Source organism: Cololabis saira, chromosome 16 (assembly GCF_033807715.1).
Source record: "Cololabis saira isolate AMF1-May2022 chromosome 16, fColSai1.1, whole genome shotgun sequence".
Lineage (NCBI taxonomy): Eukaryota > Metazoa > Chordata > Actinopteri > Beloniformes > Belonidae > Cololabis > Cololabis saira.
The window spans coordinates 27,174,706-27,194,406 of record NC_084602.1 but is presented as its reverse complement, the minus strand read 5'-3'; the positions used below and the strand labels follow the sequence as shown (position 1 = coordinate 27,194,406).

The 19,701-nt window shown below is 37.4% G+C and overlaps 1 protein-coding gene across 1 annotated transcript in view; it reads left to right on the top strand.

Moving 5' to 3' along the window:
* The first annotated feature begins 6,860 nt into the window (after positions 1-6,860).
* arid1b (AT-rich interactive domain 1B) overlaps positions 6,861-19,701 on the top strand; it is a 224,445-nt gene continuing 211,604 nt past the window's right edge. Inside the window, exon 1 of the mRNA XM_061742836.1 lies at positions 6,861-6,956. The gene's annotated coding sequence lies outside the window, so the exon portion shown is untranslated. The remainder of the gene's footprint in view (positions 6,957-19,701) is intronic.

Below are 19,701 nucleotides of genomic sequence, written 5' to 3'. Positions count from 1 at the left end.
GTCTGTTTTAACCGTTTACTTACCAGTCCGTTCTCAGCCTCTCAAATTACATGTGCATCCTCTACAGTGGGCTCTGGTGAGCAAATTGCTTATGCTTTCATTTAAGAAAAATGTGATATGATATAGAACGTTCAGGACTATGTTCCTGCAATAATGTAAACGTAAATATAAAACCGTATAATCAACATTCATAAGTGGTAGTGCCCTCTCTGGATCAAAGCTCAGTCTTAAGAGACGGGGGTGAAGCAAACATTCCTGTGGTCTGACGAATCAAACATTCTTGTTGGAAAATTATGGAGTCCGTCTTCCTGACTAGGGAAGAGGGGGACACTCCAGAATGCGTCATCCAAAAGCTGCTATCCAATGGTATGATGGTTCATTAGTGCACACAGCAGCGTGGGGAATTGGTACTTCTGTGAATGCACTCAATCTCACCCCCTTGTAAGCGTTTTGGCATTATAATGAAAATGATGACAGAAATAGTATCTCAGACTCAGAAATAGTCTACCCCTGAGTCTATTACAGGCTTGAGAGAAAGACATTTTTAGTTGTATATTTTAGGATAAGGACACAATAGCCCTTTATTTTCTAAGATAATCATTCATTGCGTCTAAATGTCTGAAGGTGACCTCACTAAAGTGGACTGTTATCATAAGCATATAGAAAATTGACTAACATTATTATTTTTTCTGTGAAGTAATGGGAAAATGAGTCATTCTAACACACTAGCTCATGTTAGACTGTAGAAACAAATCCTCTGACCATGCGCTAAGGGACGTTATTGAAATCATTTGTGTTTGTGCAATTACAAACGCCCTCAAGTTAATTAAGGAAAGTATTAGATGAATAGTAAAACAATAATGGTAAAGCTTAATAAGTAAATGAAAGCAAATTATTATGTCAGATAAAGGATAAAGGAACGTTTACAAGCAGCATGGGAGCAGGTCATATGACTACAAAGGATTAAATGGTACTAAATAAAAACTGAGACTGAATATATTTGCATGTAGCTGTCTGGTAGCTGACATTCATTTGCATCCATCATTTGCATCCATCAGGCTTTTTAATGAAGACAGTACAGAACAGAAATAAAGGATATATATATATATATATATATATATGTATGTACAATCATAAGTGCACACCATAACAACAACAAAAATACAACAATATAGCTGAAATCTCTTTCTGAGTGTTTTTGCGAACAGTTAAAAAAATATATCATGCTTTATGTGACTAATACTGTCAAGTGTGCCAAGTGATCTTTTGCACAAATAGACTCTGAAGTTTGTTTGTTCTTTATTGATGTTTTCTTAGACTATTCCCATGAAATCATCCAACTGATACCGACTCATATGAAAACACAAACATAGTTTATTCTCCAAAAAGACTGTTAAAAATGGTAGATTCTCCTAACTCCTTGTGCGTTTGTAGCCTCCGATGAATCCACACACTTCAGGGTTTCTTTTTATTTCTCAGTGAAACATAGAGCCTCGGTAGCAGGTCATCGAAGTCCATTTTGGAGCCCTGCTACAGCTGGAGGGTGCAGCATGTGCTTTACCTCACAGAACATTATCGTTCAGCAGTGTCAACACCCACATGATCATCATCATAGTCATCCTTCCTGGAGCGAGTGGCACTTAACGCTTTAGTCACAAGACAAGAGAAGATCAGCAGATGGAGGCAGGACATAGTCTTAAAAGAAGTTTTAACTTGTTGCATGCTTTATTTTATTTAAAAGAAAAGTGATACCCCTAAAGGTATTCGTTCAGAGCAATTCATGGGCAGAACTTTTATAAATATAATAATCAAGTAGTTATGTATATATCTATATATATTTATATATATTACAAATTCATTTGCAGTATTGCCCTTAAGTGTCATGTTGGAATAATACTGACAAGGGTGTGAAGCCCTTTGCATATTTTTGCATCATGAATGACAGCACATAAATATTGTTTTTCTTTGTGATTGTTTGGTCATTTCACTGTTTTTTAAAAAAGCATATATTTTTAATCCCATCGTCGTCCTGAAATGGTTTACAGTTGCAATGTCCTGGACCAGCACTGGAGGTCAGTATGAGCATAAATTGAAGGTCTGCTGTACTGCAGCTACTCGGGTTCATATCGAACTGGATTCTGTCACAAATGGTCGACATCAAAGTTGATTTGTAGTCAAATAAAAATGAAAGTGTTGCTTTCACAGATATTGTGGCCAAACCCTTTTCAGCCAGCCTCATAGATGTATAAAGTTGAATAATTTCTAAAGCAATGCACATCTCATAATTTAATAATTTCATCTATTACATCAATGTGTCATTGATTCAGTTTTGAGAGTTCGCTGTTAGATATTTAGATAAATATGTAAATATCTTGAGCACAGCTGTGGAGTTTGTATTATATATATATATATATATATATATGTATATATATATATATATATATATATATATATATAGTACGTAGAATTAACATAGCTTCACTGCAACTAAATATCAGGAAGAGAGAATATTTAATACTTATTCATTGTGCTGATGATTCATGAGGATAATGTTGCAGACATGTACCTGTAACTCTCCTCCACCCTGTTACCATGGAGCTCCAGTGATTGACAGTTCTCCTCACCTGAACCACACCGTAAGTCAGTAGTCTGGTGTTTTTCTTTAAAAAAAGAAAAGAAAAGAAAGGTGTTTGATTGCTAGTATTACTATAGTTTGTCGTTTATTCTGTCAAATGAAAGAACATGATACACAGTGAGATGTGAAAGACTTGGCTGCTAAAGCGGGTCAATATCCATTAATCTCCATATTAACATGTCCGACTTTAGAGCAGAGATAAACATATTTACAACCTGGTGAAAAAAAACATTTTAGTTTATGACATTTGATTTTACACCCAGAGGGTGGAAGATGAATTTTGTGTATTTCAAGTACAGTTATACATTTATTTAGAATATACTTGATTGGCAGTCGGCTCAGCCAATGGCGAGCTGTCATCACTTCCTCATCCAAAATCGTCACGCTAGTACCGCGTTTTGGACACGCTTAACACAACGGTCATTTTTGATTTCACCGTCGAGTCAACATGTTAAAACGATATATCCAGCGGTAAACATTTCACAGCGCCTCTGTAGATATTTTGGTGGGATTCGTCTGAAGGAGCTGGGAGCAAAGCCAACTTTGATTGACATGCACTGACGGCTGTGCCAGTGTTCTGACAATTTCTGCTGCTTTGCCAAAAAATGCTACCTTATGGTTTTCTACCTTTGCAGAGCTTCAATTTTACTGTGTTTTACTCCCTAGCCCACGTCCTTTTCCCCGCAAGTGGTCCTTGTCGCTTGCCAGGCCGTCATTGTAAATAAGAATGTGTTCTTAATGACCTGCCTGGCTAAATACAGGCGAATGACTGAATGAATATCAAATAAAGCCATATAATTGTTTTTTTTTCTCTTTATCGTATAATGTTCACAAAGTGTAATGCAATTCATGTCATGGGTAGTGTATTTTGAAGGCTCAAATACTCAACATCCCATATTATCAATTTTACATCGTGCAAGAAATTATGCAAACTTTGAAAGTCGACTGTGTGCGTGCGCAGAACCAGAGGTGGGTAGTAACGAGTTACATTTACTCCGTTACATTTACTTGAGTAAGTTTTGGGAAATTTTGTACTTTTAGGAGTAGTTTTGAATCACTATACTTTTACTTTTACTTGAGTAGATTTGTGAAGAAGAAACTGTTACTCTTACTCCGCTACATTAGGCTACGTTGAGCTCTTACTTTTCTTTTATCCCTTTTATCCACGTACGCGTCAATCCCATGACATCACTGGGTGATTCTTTGGGAAAAATGTTTGTTTTTGCATGTTTTGTCACATTTACACAGACTCAAACACACACAGAGTTTCTATGAGTTCATGGGCTTGTTCTAGTTCTGCCTGGTTAAAAAAGAAAAGTACAATGGCTTGAAATTTTGTGCTATTTGTGCTTAATTTATTTTTTTATTCTTTTCTTATTTTATTATTTATTTTATTATTATTTTATTATTTATAAGTACTTGAATTTACTTTAGGCTTATTTTAATATAAGCTATTTTTTTATTAATTTTACTTTATTTTATTGATTTAATTTGCCTGAAGATGATTGTTTTGTACTTTTGTTTGTTTGAATGGTTGTGTTAAAAAAATAAATCAGACGTTACTCAACAGTTACTCAGTACTTGAGTAGTTTTTTCACCAAGTACTTTTTTACTTGTAATTATTTGGATGACTACTTCTTACTTCTACTTGAGTCATATTATTCTGAAGTAACAGTACTTTTACTTGAGTCCAATTTTTGGCTACTCTACCCAGCTCTGCGCAGAACCACAAAGTAGCATTTCTCGGCAGGTAGCAAGGATTGGCAGAACACCGGGCTTCAAACCGGTCACGTGACCGATGCTTAATCTGACGTTGTGGACTACTGTGAGTAGCTAAAGTTGTTAACAGAAGTAGCCAATGCCTGATTTAGTTGCATTTGTCCGTGAATTCAGTGAAATGTGATTGAAAATTTAAGATGAAGTTGATTACATTTGGGCCGAGATAGATTATCCAATAGCCCATGCTAATTTAAGCTAATTTTACAGTAGCTAGTAGGCTATGTGCTATTCACAGCTGTTGGCTGTTTGCTAATTAACCCATTGGCATAACGAGCTCAATTAAACCTTTATTAACCTTTATTATAACCTTATATATATCTCTTGTTTATATATATATATATATATATATATATATATATATATATGAACAAAAAAAATTTAAATGCACCTGATAGATAAACTCTTGGTAGTGTGAAGTATCCCTTAGGTGCAATAAAAAAAAAAAAAAAAAAACTCACTTAAAAAGCACTAGGGTTTTTAACTGCCTCTTGTGTTTGTTTTTTGGGAGTGAAATGTAGTGATTCACATGCAGCATTGCTGTATCATTACAGGCCCAATACCACTCTGTTATGGTGACGCAAGAGCTGAGCTGAAAGTCAAAGCTATTGATTTAGCCTTTGACTCATGGTTAGGTCTTACCTATGGTCATGAAGTCTTAAAGTAGTGACCAAAAGAAGGAGGTCACAAATACAAGTGGCTAAAAAGCATCCTTCAAAAGATGATTGGACTAACTTTTAGGTTGGGAGCTCAGTCATCTCAGAGTGGCTCAGAGCAGAGTTGCTGCACCACTTCTTTAAAAGTAGCAAGTTGAGGTGGTTTTGGTGTTTTTAATAAAAAAAACTTCCAGGCACTTCCCAAGGGAGGATATTCGGACATGGACCACAGGAAGGATGTGTTGGGACAGACCCAGGAAACATATTGCATCTCTATGTTAGTTTGGGAAAGCCTTGGTGACCCCAGAAGAGCTAAAGGATGGAGCAAGGAAGATAGATGTCTGCTCATAATGTTGCCTCTAAAGCCCAGTCCTGGATAAGTGGCCGAAGATAGATGGATGAAACAGAAACATTTCTGAAGCCATAAACTCGTCTCATTAGTTGAATTTTGTGTTCCTTGAAATTCTCCTCAGTTTTCCTGCCTTTGAGACAAAAATCAATCACAGCAAAAGGTTTCCAAGGTTGCCTCAATTCCTGAAATGCACCCGGAGGTTTGCTGGAGGAGTTATGAGCGAAGGTACAGTAGTCCGTCATTGGAGAAAGTCTTTTCAGTATCTGCAAAGTCTAAAACACAAACACTTTCAAAATAATACAGTTACTGTAATTAAAAGATCATATTATTTTTATATAAAGTTAAGTTTTACTTCAACCTGCTCCTTTTCGGACACTGTTTTTTTTTTCCCCTGTTTGTATTACGTTTTTTTTTTGTTGTTGCTTTTTTTTCTGTATGTTTTGAATTTGTTTTAAAATCTTATATTTTTTTATGTGTTCGAAATAAACAATTCAATCAATCAAAAATTTTTATATAAAGTAATGATTTCCATTTTTGTTGACTTTGGAAAATATTGTAACATATTAATGAACTTTTGTTTTTAGTTTTGTTAGGCTTTTTTAGTTGTGTTATTAGAAATGTTCTTTTAATTTTCATGAACTTGTATCTTTTGAAACTGTGCATCATTAACAAAAGGGCTACTTGCTGTTAGAGAGGGGGGCGGTCATATTTGACATCCCATACTAACTTAACAGTTTTAATGTGAAAATATTGATTAGATAATAGGTAAAGAAGTAACTGAAGATTAATTAATATTGTCTAATCATAGCCAGATTAAAGGTTAGCATTAAAATGGTGTTCAAAAAAAAGGAAAATGAGAAAAAAAAACTTTTATCAGCAAATCACACAGTTTATCACAAACGATCAAAAAGCTATTTATTCTTTATCATCTGTGTGCTCTTTTATTGTATGTAAACTAATTCAAGTGAGGCAAAATGCAAAACCATTGTTTCAGCTATACTTGTGACTAAATTCAAACTTTGATGTTGGCAAGGGAAAATCTAAATGTACGTTTTGCCTTTTGATTAAAACCAAACAGCTGAAACTATCATTCACTGCGTTAAAAGCTCTGACTAACTTACATTTGATATAAAGCTTAACTATGGGATACAAGTTTCTCTTTTGGCTGTTCTAAACGTTTACTTGTCAAATTCCATATTTGGCAGCTTCAGCCAACATACATAAACTAAAAAAATCCTGGGGAAAAATTACAAAATCTAAAAAGTTAAGTAAGTAAGATTTCATGATAACCCTTTAGGGTTGAAAATGTTAAATTCCAAACATTTCATTACAGTAAGTCTCCTTTAAAGGATTAACTGATCATTACCACACACTCTACTAATACTCTGCTGTTTCTTTTTATTTTCTTAAGTTTGCCTTAAAATGGCAACAAGAGGTGTAAAACAGATGTTGGTGATCTGGTCTGGTTTCCCTGAATTCTCATGGTTCTGGAACCAAAACAAGTCTCAAGCTCAAACATCAGGACCTACAGTATGTGGTGAGTGCATGCGTTTTCATCAGCTGTGGCACAGTTATGGTACGTCCATCAACATCTCAGATGGAGTATTCTTTTGTGGTAAAAGGTTTCCCTGAACCTGCAGTTGCCATTGCTTTTCCTGTGCTTGTTTTTACTTACAGCTAAATTTAGCTAATGAGGTCTATCTGAATCTCAATTTCATTTTTTTTATATATATTTTAAATGAGGCTTTAGTAGTTTAGACTTCAGAGGGCAATGTCAATTGATTATACATCTTGAAAGCATGAAGGAAAAGAAAGTATGATGTCCAACAGCTTCTATGATAAGCTGCAGAGATGATTTTGTGCCTCACTGATGAAAACCTTTGAACAACCTCTTTTTTTCTGTAATGGAAAGGATGTAAAAAAAAAGTGACATTTTGTTTTTAATTTTCAGTTGATTATCTGTGATTATGTGCTTAAACAGCAAACTTGCACCCCTTTAAAGAGACAGAGTGAAATGGAAAAGGCAGGAAATTAGAATCACCAGAGAAAAGTATAGCCTGAGGAAAAGCATCATGTAATGTGTTTTTTTTCTCCGTATCCACCCCGCAGTCTCTCATTTTTGCCGCTTTGAATTTACACAAAATTATTTACACCTTCAAGGCAACTCGCCTGAGCTACACATCAGTCAATTAGTAAATCAGAAATTTTCTGTGATTCCAGTTTAGCGTGGAGTCCTTGGCTCCCTCTGGTCCCCCCCTTTTAGTCTCCCATCTTGACAGTGACAAATTACTCCTCTGCTTGGCGAGATTGAAAATTAAAAGCATTTAAAGTTGCTCATGCATTTATGCTAATGAGAAATTCAGATATAATTTGCATGCGAAAGAGGTTAGTCTGAGAACTCATCAGTGCCCCCACCACCTCCAACCCTTAATTTCTGTAGGCTCTCTATCTTTTTTCTTTACATGCTACCAATGAAGAAGGATGTAGCAAGTAAACAGTCTGGAAATATGACATTTTGTCAGTTTGCAATACATACTAGTAATATATATGTGTGTATATATATATATATATATATATATATATATATATATATATATATATATATATATATATATATATACATACATATTTATTTATATATATTTTTTGTTTTTTTGTTTTTGTGAGGTATTTATGCTGCGATCCACCACTGGCGCCCCCGTACAGCCACTCAGGCAAACTGGGCCATTGTGTTTGTGTTTGCACATCACACTGCAGGAGGAAACATGAATATAATGACACTGTGCAGTTGCCTGTGGATACAGGATGTACTTGTGTAGGATTGGCAAGGCAAAGTTTAAATCATGAACATAATTCTGTGGGCATAAGCTTCTAAAGTCTGATATTAAAATGTTTGTTCAGATGAAAAAGGCTTTGTGTTGTGATAAATGTGCAGAATACTTTAGAGCCCGGAGGATTAAAACTCTGTGCTGATTTGTTTTCCCAGTAAGCTCCACGTCCTCCACTCAAAATATAAAAAGCGCATGCTTCTTTAAATTTGTTTTTCCACTGTTACTGAATGATTGTAACCTAGGAAACAAGATGCATTAATGAAGGTGGGAAATGAAATGGGACTTTAATTTGTTTCAGTGTTCATTGCTAGGTGAAATGGATTAGCTTCTGATTGAGGTGCGAGATGAAGGAAGAAAGCGCTGACATGACACTTGTATTTGTCATCATGTCATTTCAAGGAGGATGCTGCAGCAATTATGAATATGGGTACACAGCAATTAAAAGGGGTAGTATTCATTAATAATTTTTATATTAATTTTTCAGCGACTGCAGAAGTGATTGCCACTGTGCACAGGCTTTCCAATTATCCCGCTTAATTAGAAATGTCAATAATAAGAAATAATTAAAGTTGGGAATATATTAAGGTTGTCAGAAAGACTTAAAAAGTTGTAATCATCAGTCAAACTATGTTTCCTCAAACATATTTTTGCAGAAATTTGTAAATTAAAAATGAGACATTGATCACGGTTTGTGGCACAATGGGTAGTTGCTAAGATACATGATCACTTGATCTTTCTTTTCTTTGTCGTTTTAGAGACTGATGCTGCTGTCAGATGTAAAATCCATGATTTTATGATAAAAAGGCTTAACTTTTAAATGCTGAACTTCGATTTAGGTTAATTCTGATGCAGAACCTAGAAATATTTAGTTTATTCCTACACTATCCCAGCTTTTTCTAAACAGGGAGTTGTACAACTTTCAAGTGTTTGTGAATAAAGTTGTGGTTTGCAAAAGCTTTTTCTACAGTATTAATAGAAAACAAGCTTGCAAACGTGTAACTTTTCGAACTACTTTTATTTGACACCATAGCTCTAACTTATACTGTACAGACAAATGATCTGTTTGTCTTAAAAGAATAAAGGGAACCTTGACTTGCTTGTTTTTACCTTGGGGGACACACCGGTTTTGAACTGCCTTTGAACATGGGATCGCATTTTCATTTTAATATGGCTCTCACAGGTAGCCGCACACTGATGGCAGTAGATTCAAGGCAGACTGATATTAGACTAGAGCCATCACCTGTTGACTGCTGCGGAAGCTACCTTAAAGACAGACTTGAAAGCATTTGTACCTCAAAGCGATGGCAGCCTCTAATGACGGGATTGGTTTTGGCACAGCATGTTGGCAACGTTTCCCTCAAAGCCATGTGTGACAGCTCTTTAATTGGACAGCTTCGTTCCCTCAGCTGTAACACAATACCAGGAAGTATTGCTGCGCTGTTGTGCTGTAATTATTCCAAGATAATCAAGGAGCCCTATATGAAAACCGGCAACTGTGTGTTCATCTGAGCCTCGGTACCACTTTCCAAGGCATAGTGAATGATTTCTTCCTCACCGAGCGCAATCTGAGCACTCATGGTCATCCACAAATGAAAAACTCCTTGGCGTCACAGTTAGAGTAACAGGTTTTTTTTTTCTCCATCAGAGGATAATTACTGAAAAACCATGTCCAATTATCCATGTGTCATTCCTCAAGTCAGTAGCAAGAATGACCTTACATTGCAGAAAGTAATGTTATCAGGATTCAGTCAGTGTAAATAATATCTTTCAGTTTCAAATGGCTATTCAAAGGAACTTGTATCTTTGACCTTGATAAAGCTGACATCTTTCTATTTCTGTCTCTTGTTTGCTGCTGTTGTCTACCCTCCACTGACTGGAAAGAGTAAAAAAGACCCTTGTGAACCAGGACTATATATGAGAAAAGAGTGAGCATGTGTGTTTCCTCTAGCCTGTGGCTGCAAATTAGCCATGAGTGCCAGAGGATCGCCCCCGCTCTCTGACAAATGAGAAAAGCCGCAGTGGCCCTGGCCAAAGTGACAGGCCAAATGGAAGCAATTCCTCCCGAGGCAGGGGAGAGCAGCTGCGACCAGGGCCTGTTATACCACTCCAGACACAACACTGTGTGTGTTTCTATGTCTGTGTACTGGCTACTGAGACTCGGCCTACAAGACAATTGCCATTTTTCTCCTGGTGGTCCCCCATGAAACGGTGTGTGTGTGTGTGTGTTTCACTGACCTGTGGGAAATCCCGTCAGTCGCAGATGACCATCCATCTTTACCTAAGGGAGATTTTGCCATGTGTGTTTACTTTAGCTTCATCTACTTTGCTGACCTTCCATAAACTATGTAAGTTTGTGAGCCTCATGTGGTCATAGAGAATGTTTTGTGCATCTCCGTTTGTACCAAGTTTAAAGACAGCCTGTGCACATGTTGCAGGATCCTTTCATTTAAAGACCAGTGCCAAGATGTCAACCCAGCCTCACTTAAGAGCCCTGTGGTTGTGTGAGTAATTAACACTCAAACCCTGATGGATTAAGTACCCCCCAACTGAGACCGACTCTGTCTGCTCCTGTTGGCATAGCGACCAGCAACAGGATCCTTCCAGAGGCAAAGATGGCAAGAGTGGCCTTCCCAGTGATATAAGGATGGAGAGAAACATGGAGGGGAATTTATCAGTCTCAAACCATCTCAATAAACAAGTCCAGCGGATATGAAGTACTGCACTGAATAAGCCTGAAAACAGTGGGATAAGAAGATGGATAGCTCAGGGTTAGAGGCTATTCCCACCACAGTCAGGCTGTCTGTCAAGAGATACACACAAAGCTACATCTCCATGCTGTCTCTCTTTCTTGTCTTTTTAAATCTCTTTTTTAAATCCCTTTCTTTCCCTCCGATTACCCAGAGCGAAGTTGATCAAATTTCACTTTAACACAGCCATCATAATTACTCCATGCCGGAAGAATCAATTACAACTAAGCACCATTGTTTCTAGGATGGGGGAAAAACATTAAAGTTTAAAAACTCAGAATTATTAAAAAGCTGCGCTCTCAGGGACACATGCAGAATATTTACTGTTAACAAATAAGTTAATAACTTCGGTTCAAATTATTAATTCATGGCTCACACTGGCTCAGCAAAAGACTTATCTCTGTTAATTTCTCTGCCTTTATACACTGTTAAATATGCATCACTTCTTGACTATTCTATATGAGCACTTGGCAAAAACGTTAGAGCTTTTTCTGACTTAGTGGGATAGTCTGAGCGGAAGTTTTGCATTCTGACACTTTACAATGCTGAATTTTTCAGTTTCAGAGTATTTCAGTTTTTTTTTTAAACAGTTTCATTATACTTCTTAATTACTTTATTATGACGGCTGTTGAATCGTCTAGTTTATTGTTCTACTGAATTATCACCTGCCATCTATTGATATCTTGGTTTCCATAAATGCTAATGATAACAATGTTGTGTACTGTTCAGATCTTCGTTGACATCTCTCTGCTGTTTATGAGCAAAATAACCACCTGTGAATACAGTGCAGAATGTAGCATCTCCATTCCTGTCTGATTAAATCTTCTGACCGTGCCTGAAATCCTACATCTCTATGTATTGACTAGTCAATTAAAATCTGACTTGAAATAACATATTAACGTGACCCAGCGCAACTCCTGTAAAAATAGCAAAACATAAAATAAACTAAGCTTTATGAGCTTCAGGACACAGAATCAGAATTGGTGCAGTTGTGGTGCAGTCAACACGGTGAAGGCATTGCAAGTAAAGATTGTATCGGCAGCCAGAAACGCATCACGGTATACCACGTACCACTTCTTTTCAAAAGAGACACCCAAAGGTGGTCTCTTCTCCCAAATTGTGGCCAAAACACGGCCTTTATGTGAAAGCCATCAGAGACTACTGATGTTGTTCTTGAAGTCCATAGGAGTATTTTTCAACCACTGGTTTCCAAGCATAGACTATATAACAGTTTATAGGTGGCAATCTCAATTAATCAAAATAGCTCAAATTAGCAGGACAAACAAGCCTGCCAGTCAAAAGCCACCTATTTAAGTGTAGCTCATATAAACCTATGATGCTAAACTAAGTTACTTTAAATAGATTCAGACTGAATCTGTCTTCATTTCAGATGTCAATACGGTAGTGGCATCTGAAACGGGGAGTGCGAGAGCTGACATGATGGCTATTGGAGCTCTAGCGACCTCTGACTGACCTACTCTGGTCGCCCCTGTAAGCCTAGCCTCGGTCAACTTAGATGGCTCCAGCTGGGCTGCAGCAGTTGGACTGCAGCTACCACTTAGCCCCGTCCAGGTTGCTCTTGAATGGTTTGGGGATGAAGGTGTCTTGCCAGCTGGTCCTCGACAGTCGTCCCCAGCAGAAGGCCAATTTGACTGCCACTTCTGCTGCTGAAGTGCTCGCTGCCTCCCTTGAGGCTTGCAGAGCCTTTGCTCTGAACCCTCCGAGGCCCACTCAGTGCAGATTGCAGCAGTCTGTGAGCACAACAGGTAGCTTTGAGCTGTCACTAGAATAAGAAAAGCATGCCCCTAATCAGGCATAAATGTGTAGAAATCTAGAAAAACTGTTTTTTCAACCAGCCTTTTTAATGTCTGTTCCTTCTGCAAGGTTGAACATTTAAACATGAGGACACTGGAGACTGAATTACTGTTGGAGACATTAGAAGTGTTTTTTGTAATTGCAGTTTCCAGTTTTACGTTGACATATTCAGTCGATTACTGTCTGAACCAGCCATTGTACTTTTACTGTATGTGTCAGATAGTTCCTGTCAACCTGGAGGAATAGCCACCCTGGAGGAGCAGTTACAAAAGAGTACAAATTCATGTGGTGCTTACACAGCCGGGGGACTATTTCCAATAGTTACAGGAACAACAAAATTGTTCCTGAACTCTAAAAGCATTTCATGAGAAAGAGCTGCTACTTGAGCCATAGTCTCGCTTCTGGCTCATCCGGCATGAGCTAGCGAGCTTATTTTTATTTGCCAGCATATCAGTCCAGCTATAAAAATATGTTTTCATGTGGTTCTTTTTTATCCATTCACCTGGTAAGTTTTTCGCTGTTAAATTATCCGGAGAGCCTTCAGTCATGTGGCTCAAATTTAAAGAAGAAAAAATAATTGACCTAAACAGTTCTGAAACATCCTTCAATGGGAATTTTTAACATTTCTCTCAGCTCACACAGGTACACGTAATCAAACTTGAAAGAGACTTCTCAACAAAATTCCTTTAATATGCTGCTTTAATCTGTTTGCTTTCCTGCGTCTGCTCGTTAAAACTTTGCAGTCGGTCCTGGAGGTTCTTGTTTTCTGGGTTTTGATGCAGCTTTCCAGAGGCATAAATAAGGCCTCATCCAGTGCTGCTGATGGCACTTCTTATTCACGTCCACAGGCAGAACGCCACCAGTTGGATTTATTTACTTATTAGCATTTTACGCTCTGTCGTTGTTGGGCATCTGAGAGATTCATGTTATAATTTACTTGTTGTAATAAGCCCTTACTGGAAGCAGAAAAAAAAAAAATCATTATATGTTACATATAGAGCAATCCATGAAATGCAAATACCACTTTATCCGCTGAGCTCTGTTAAAGGAAGAATGTAGGAAATTAAATAGGAAGAAGAGCCAGAACCGTAACTATTTCCCAGTTTTAGGAAAAAATACCTGGGCTCTGTAAATTTGCTCTGAGGGGAAAACGAACATGAAAAGAAAAACAACCACCTTTTACCTCTGAAGTAGAATGTCATCTTACTGAGACTCACTACGGGGGAGATTAAGGTCAAGTAAACCGTTCCCCCACCTTCTTTTTCTGCTCTGCTCTGGAGGGAGCAGAGGGAGGGCGAATAAAATGATGACAAGGAGGGATTGGGAGAGAGAGAGAGGACGAGAGTAGAAAGTGGGATTTTGAAGGTCTTTGAAAGAGGTTTTACAACCATCCTGGGGGTTTTCCTCTCTCACTCAGAGAACTGTGTTGATAATGGCTGCTTTTCAAGGAGGATGAGCCCACCTGCTCTTTCTAACTCAGTCCTGCTGGTTCAGCTCAACATACATACTAAGGGAGCGGGGTGGGAGCAGGGGGTTAGTAGTGGCCTTGTGTTGAGGTATTAATATTAATATAACTTAAAAGGTTCATGCACCAGTGAAACGTGTGCTGACCTTAATTAAGCTTTATTAATAAAATTTGAACGTTAAGAAATTCCAAACAGACCTGAGTAAGAAGAATGTTCCACTCTTGCTTTTTAATTTTTTAGCACACTTCTACTTCACTTCTACGATGACAAAATACGATGAAAAAGTCCTGTCCCAGGAAAGAAAAAACACTTTCTCCTAGCATAGAAGCTGACCATCAGAGGGACCTAAACACAAGTTGGCCTGTGCTATTTTATATATTTTTGTCCAATGTGGGTATTTTCATTGCATCTCTCGCAAATTGCATTTCCTGCATCAGTCCAGTTGATCAGTTTGGAGGGATGAATGTGTCCTGGCAATACTGGTGTAGCTCAGCAGTGACCAAAGCCTCCACATTTTCAGTTAATCCTCACCAAACAAGGCTTTGAGGAGATCACAATACTTTTCTTCACAAACAGATTTGCCATAATCATTTGGAACTTCTCGTGTTTGTGTTTTGGATCCGGTGAGGATGTAACTGTGTGGTACGCTCTCAAACGTCAGTGCATAGTCCAGCAGGCTGTAATGTTCCTGCGTGATGCTCAGTGGGGATTGGCTTCTGGCTGGCCTTTCAACAATAAACGCTTGATTGGTGGAGTGTTGCACTGGTCCATGTCTGCATGTGAAGTTCTTCCATCACCACAGAGGAACTCTGGGTGTGAATCATAGTGAACGCTGGCTTGTTGCTTACCTGCCTGACCAAAGCCTGTTCTGCCTGATTACTCAGTGGTCAAAACTTAGAGGGTTGCTTGTGGTTCTGAACTTCTTCCATTTCAAAATGATGCAGGCTGCTGTGTAGGGGTGGGTATTGGGAAGGACCTCACGATACGATATGCATCACGATACTTGAGCCACGATACGATACAAATTGCGATATCCCGATTATGCGATATATCCCGATATATCCCGATATATCGCGATATTCTACATAATTCACCGAAAAATTTAAAAATGCATTACACATCTTAAAATCCAAGTTGTATATATGTACATCAGATGATAGTGATAATGCATTGGACAGACTGAGTCAAAACAATGTAATTCAAACTTTCCATTTTAATTATGCAACATATTTGCATGAAAAAAAAAACTGAAACACAATGAAAAGTGCAGTGTGTGCATTATTCTTAGATACAAAATACTCAAAATAAAAATGCAGTGTCTCACCCACACTGAAATCACAAAATAAAGTGCAGCTACTTGCCACTGACTTAAAATTACAAAAATAAAATGCAGTGTCTCACCCACACTGAAATCACAAAATAAAGTGCAGCTAGGGGTGGGCAAAAATATTGATACGGCAATATATCGCGATACATACATTGAATATCGATATCGTATCGGGAGACTATGTATCGCGATATATTGCCGTATCAATATTTTTGCCCACCCCTACTGCTGTGCTTTAATACATTAAATGCAGAGAAGAAAAACTGTTTTGTGTCCATGCATTGATGCACTGAGGATCTATGAATTTGTCTTAAACCCATCTGATTATGATGACTGTGTATATTTATTTATTTATTTTTTTATTGTCTATCCATTCATTATCTATACTTGCCTATATTTATTTTTTGATAAAAGGAATCTGCTGGTTCCCATTCCAGCCACCTTTGGGCAAAAAGCCAGAGTACAGGCTGGACAGGTCCAAATCCCCAGTCCATCGCAGGACCGTATAAAGACAGACAATCACTCTCACACTCACTCCTATGCGCAATTTATAACCACCATTTAGCCTAACATACATGTTATTGGGCTGTGGGAGGAAGCCAGAGCACCATGCTGCCCATTTATCATTGTTATGAGCAATAACAATAACGGCTGTTCTATTCGGTTGAGAAATGACACTTCTTGATGCAGTGCTGTCTGACGGATTAGAGATCACAAGTGTTCATCTTCGGCTTGAACCCATGCCCTTTATTTGCCATTTATTTTTATTCATAATTTTTTGATGTTTTGTGATGAAAGGTAGAGATATACAAATACCAACTAATCTTTCTTTGAGGAACATTGTTTTTGAACTGTTTTTGAACAGAGTTATTATCTCATGTATTTGTGGATCTGTGCTCCTCAGCTTTTCATTGATACTTCTTATGTACCTAATCATTTATTATAACAGCTTGAAGTTGCCACCTGTTTTGAAATAATGTTTTTGTTTTTTTCTTTTGCCTGTTTACTGGCACTGTTTGTCCCATCCCAACACTTTTTGGAGTGTGTTACAGTTGCAGTGTGTTGCCTGAAATGCCAATATGAATATATATTAAGGAATCCAATGAAGTTGAGATGGAGAAACATAAAATATCTTGTGTACATAATGTCTGCAGTGAGAAGTAAATGTTAGTCAGTGTGTTTGTTCATTTGTGTTTTTTCTTACAAAAGGTGAGTTTTAAACATAAACATGTGGGAGTTTGCTGTTAGTGTGTCAAATCAGCCTGACCCACTTCTTGGAGATAACCTTGACTTCTACAGCGCTAACACCGTTTTATGTCATTAAGTATTTGCTCGTCACAGATGAAAGAAGCAGAAGTGGCAAAACTGCCAATTGCAATTACGGGATCAATTGACACACAATTAAACCTTTTGATTGAGTGGATTGTCCTGTCAATCAGGAAAGAGCTCCTGCGCGTTTCGGTAATGTGCCAATGAATGGCATAACATTTTCCTTTTCCATGTCAAGGGCACAGTTGCGAAGTCTGAGAGCAATTAAGAACTATAATGTGCTGAGTCAAGCGCAGCAACAAAATAGGCAGCAATTTCTTTTGCTCCTGTTTAAAATTATGCTTATCAGGTGCCTCGCCTCAGCAAAGGTGAAGGGTCGGCCTGAGCAGGCAGGCAACATTTCTCCACATAATTGAGAGAAGTTTGGATTTAATTGTATAATTAATCTTGTCAAATTAAGTTACACAGAAGTTTGACCTCTAAATTAGGCAGTCTGGAATATTTTAAATTGCCTTAATGTGAATTCTGGCTCCAGAACGTTCTCTCGTGATGCTATGAGGTGAGTTTTTATTCATGATGAACACGGCTTGCTGTAATAACCTAAGCAGTTCTTATCACGCTGTTCCTTTTATATGATTAATTTCCTCAGAAGTAATTGCAATTTCCAAAACGGTTTCATTTTATTTTATAGATTATTGTGGACCAGTGAAGTAAAAATATAAGGACTGAATAAACGGTAATGCTCATCAAACTCAGTTTCAACACAATAATGTGTTCCTCTTTCCTTTTTGATGTATTCTACAAGTAATCAGGGTTTATCACTTTGTAAAGGTTTTTTTTGGAATATCTCACTGTGGTTCCCTTTTTAAGACTGACCAAGCTCTTTTTAATTTGAGTCCCTATCTGATACAAGCGGAATAACGGATTATTCTCAAATGATCACATTCTCTTTACAAATGGTTGCATCATCAAATGCCAAGATTAAAATAGCTGCCACCAAACTCATAGAGTTGCACTGGAATGCAGGAAGAAATAAGATCATTTTCTGTGTCACTGAGCAGCCTTCATTTCCCTTGTTCTAATTTGGATTTTATTATCTCTTTTGCTAATAACTGACAGTTATTAGCTATACATTATGAGCTGTGATGTTCACACCACATGCAGAAAAAGGATTAACCAAAGGATTGGCAATTAGCTTATTAATTGATCAATACAAATTCACTGACAGCCATTTTAAAAATGACTTAACCTATTAAGTAATTCAGGTAATATGACATGATATCTCATACAGCATATGCCTTTTTTGTATAAAAGTTTGAGCGTTCAAAATATCTAGTTGTCAAAGACTGATGGAATTAAATTAATCACATTTTCTAAAATAGAGTACACGAGTACAATTTTGACATACTTGAGTCTTTTCTTCTTTCACTACATCTCAGTAAGACATACTGTGCTTTTTACTTCATAACTATGTATATAGATATTTTTTCTTATTTATTTTTTTTACACAATGATTTTTCAGTTGAGCTAAAACGATGAGTTGATTAATTGGCCAGTAAAATGACAGAAAAAAGCATATTTTAGAGGATTATTGCTGTGTGTCTGTATGTTCTTACTTTTACAGCTCTAAGTCCAAACTGAAGAATAATTGCCAGATTTATCCGAGTCAAAATAAGGATTTGTCAATTTGTGGAATAAAAATGGTTAAAAATAAACTCCACCATCAAACAAATACAACAGTTAAGTCCTTAATTTAAAATTGAGCATGAATAATAATAACAATGTGAAGATGTGAAATATCCATCCATCTATTATCTATAACGGCTTCTTCCTACTCAGGGTCACAGGGGCCTGCTGGAGCTTTTTCCAGATCTTTAGGCAAATGTTGGGGGTGGACCCTGGACAGGTCGAGGCCAGTTCATCCCAGGGCTACTTAGATGTTATCAGAAGTAGAAGATATTTTCTGATAATATTTTATTTGGCTTTTGATTTTATACCCAATGAAAATAAGTGCTAGTTGCCCCCCCTAAAAAAAAGAAGAGGAGAAACAGCTTTCTTATTAGTTTAATTCCAGCTAGATGAGGAGTGGAAATATTTACTTTCAGTTTTACAGTTAATCTTCCAAAGTTCAACTTGAAGGCACTAAATAGTGTTTGTTGCTAGGATCATGTTGAGCCTGCTTCTTTTAACTCATAGGGAGATCTATGGTCTTGGTGAATGGCTGCCCGCGTGTTGTATTGGTGCATGAACATGAGTGCTTTCAAGTACACCAAGAGAGTGGTACCTGTATCTGATAACTGCTACTGAGTAGTGCTACCTCCAGCAGACTTTGGAAACACCTGCTGAGCAGTGTCCTTTTGATGCTCTTGGTTGTTTTTACAGACTGAACTGCCGTGCAGCAGAGTTCAATGTAGTCTGTAGGCGTCACAGTGCAACCATGTCCTGATTTCAAAGCTCATACTTGAAACAAATAAATGCACCTGAGACCATCTTTGTCACATAATCTTAAGTCACATGTATGGGTGCATCTCTTAATAATTTTTCTGTGCAATCAAAGAATCAAAGCAGGTGTGATGAGATTGGTTTCAGAATAGATGAATCCGTTTAGAGCATGTGAGAAGGTGAAGTGATGTTAAGTGGTTGTGTATCAGTGAAATGACTGTAAAATAAGTTGTTTATAACACAGATGTGTTCATCCCAAACTTGGCTTCTAATCCACTTGCCAAAAGGCATTACTTTAAACTATACTGGTGACATTAACTTTAAGGCTGTTGGGGAAAAATAAACACTTACAGACATTCTTTGAATTCATATGTGGGTTATGTTC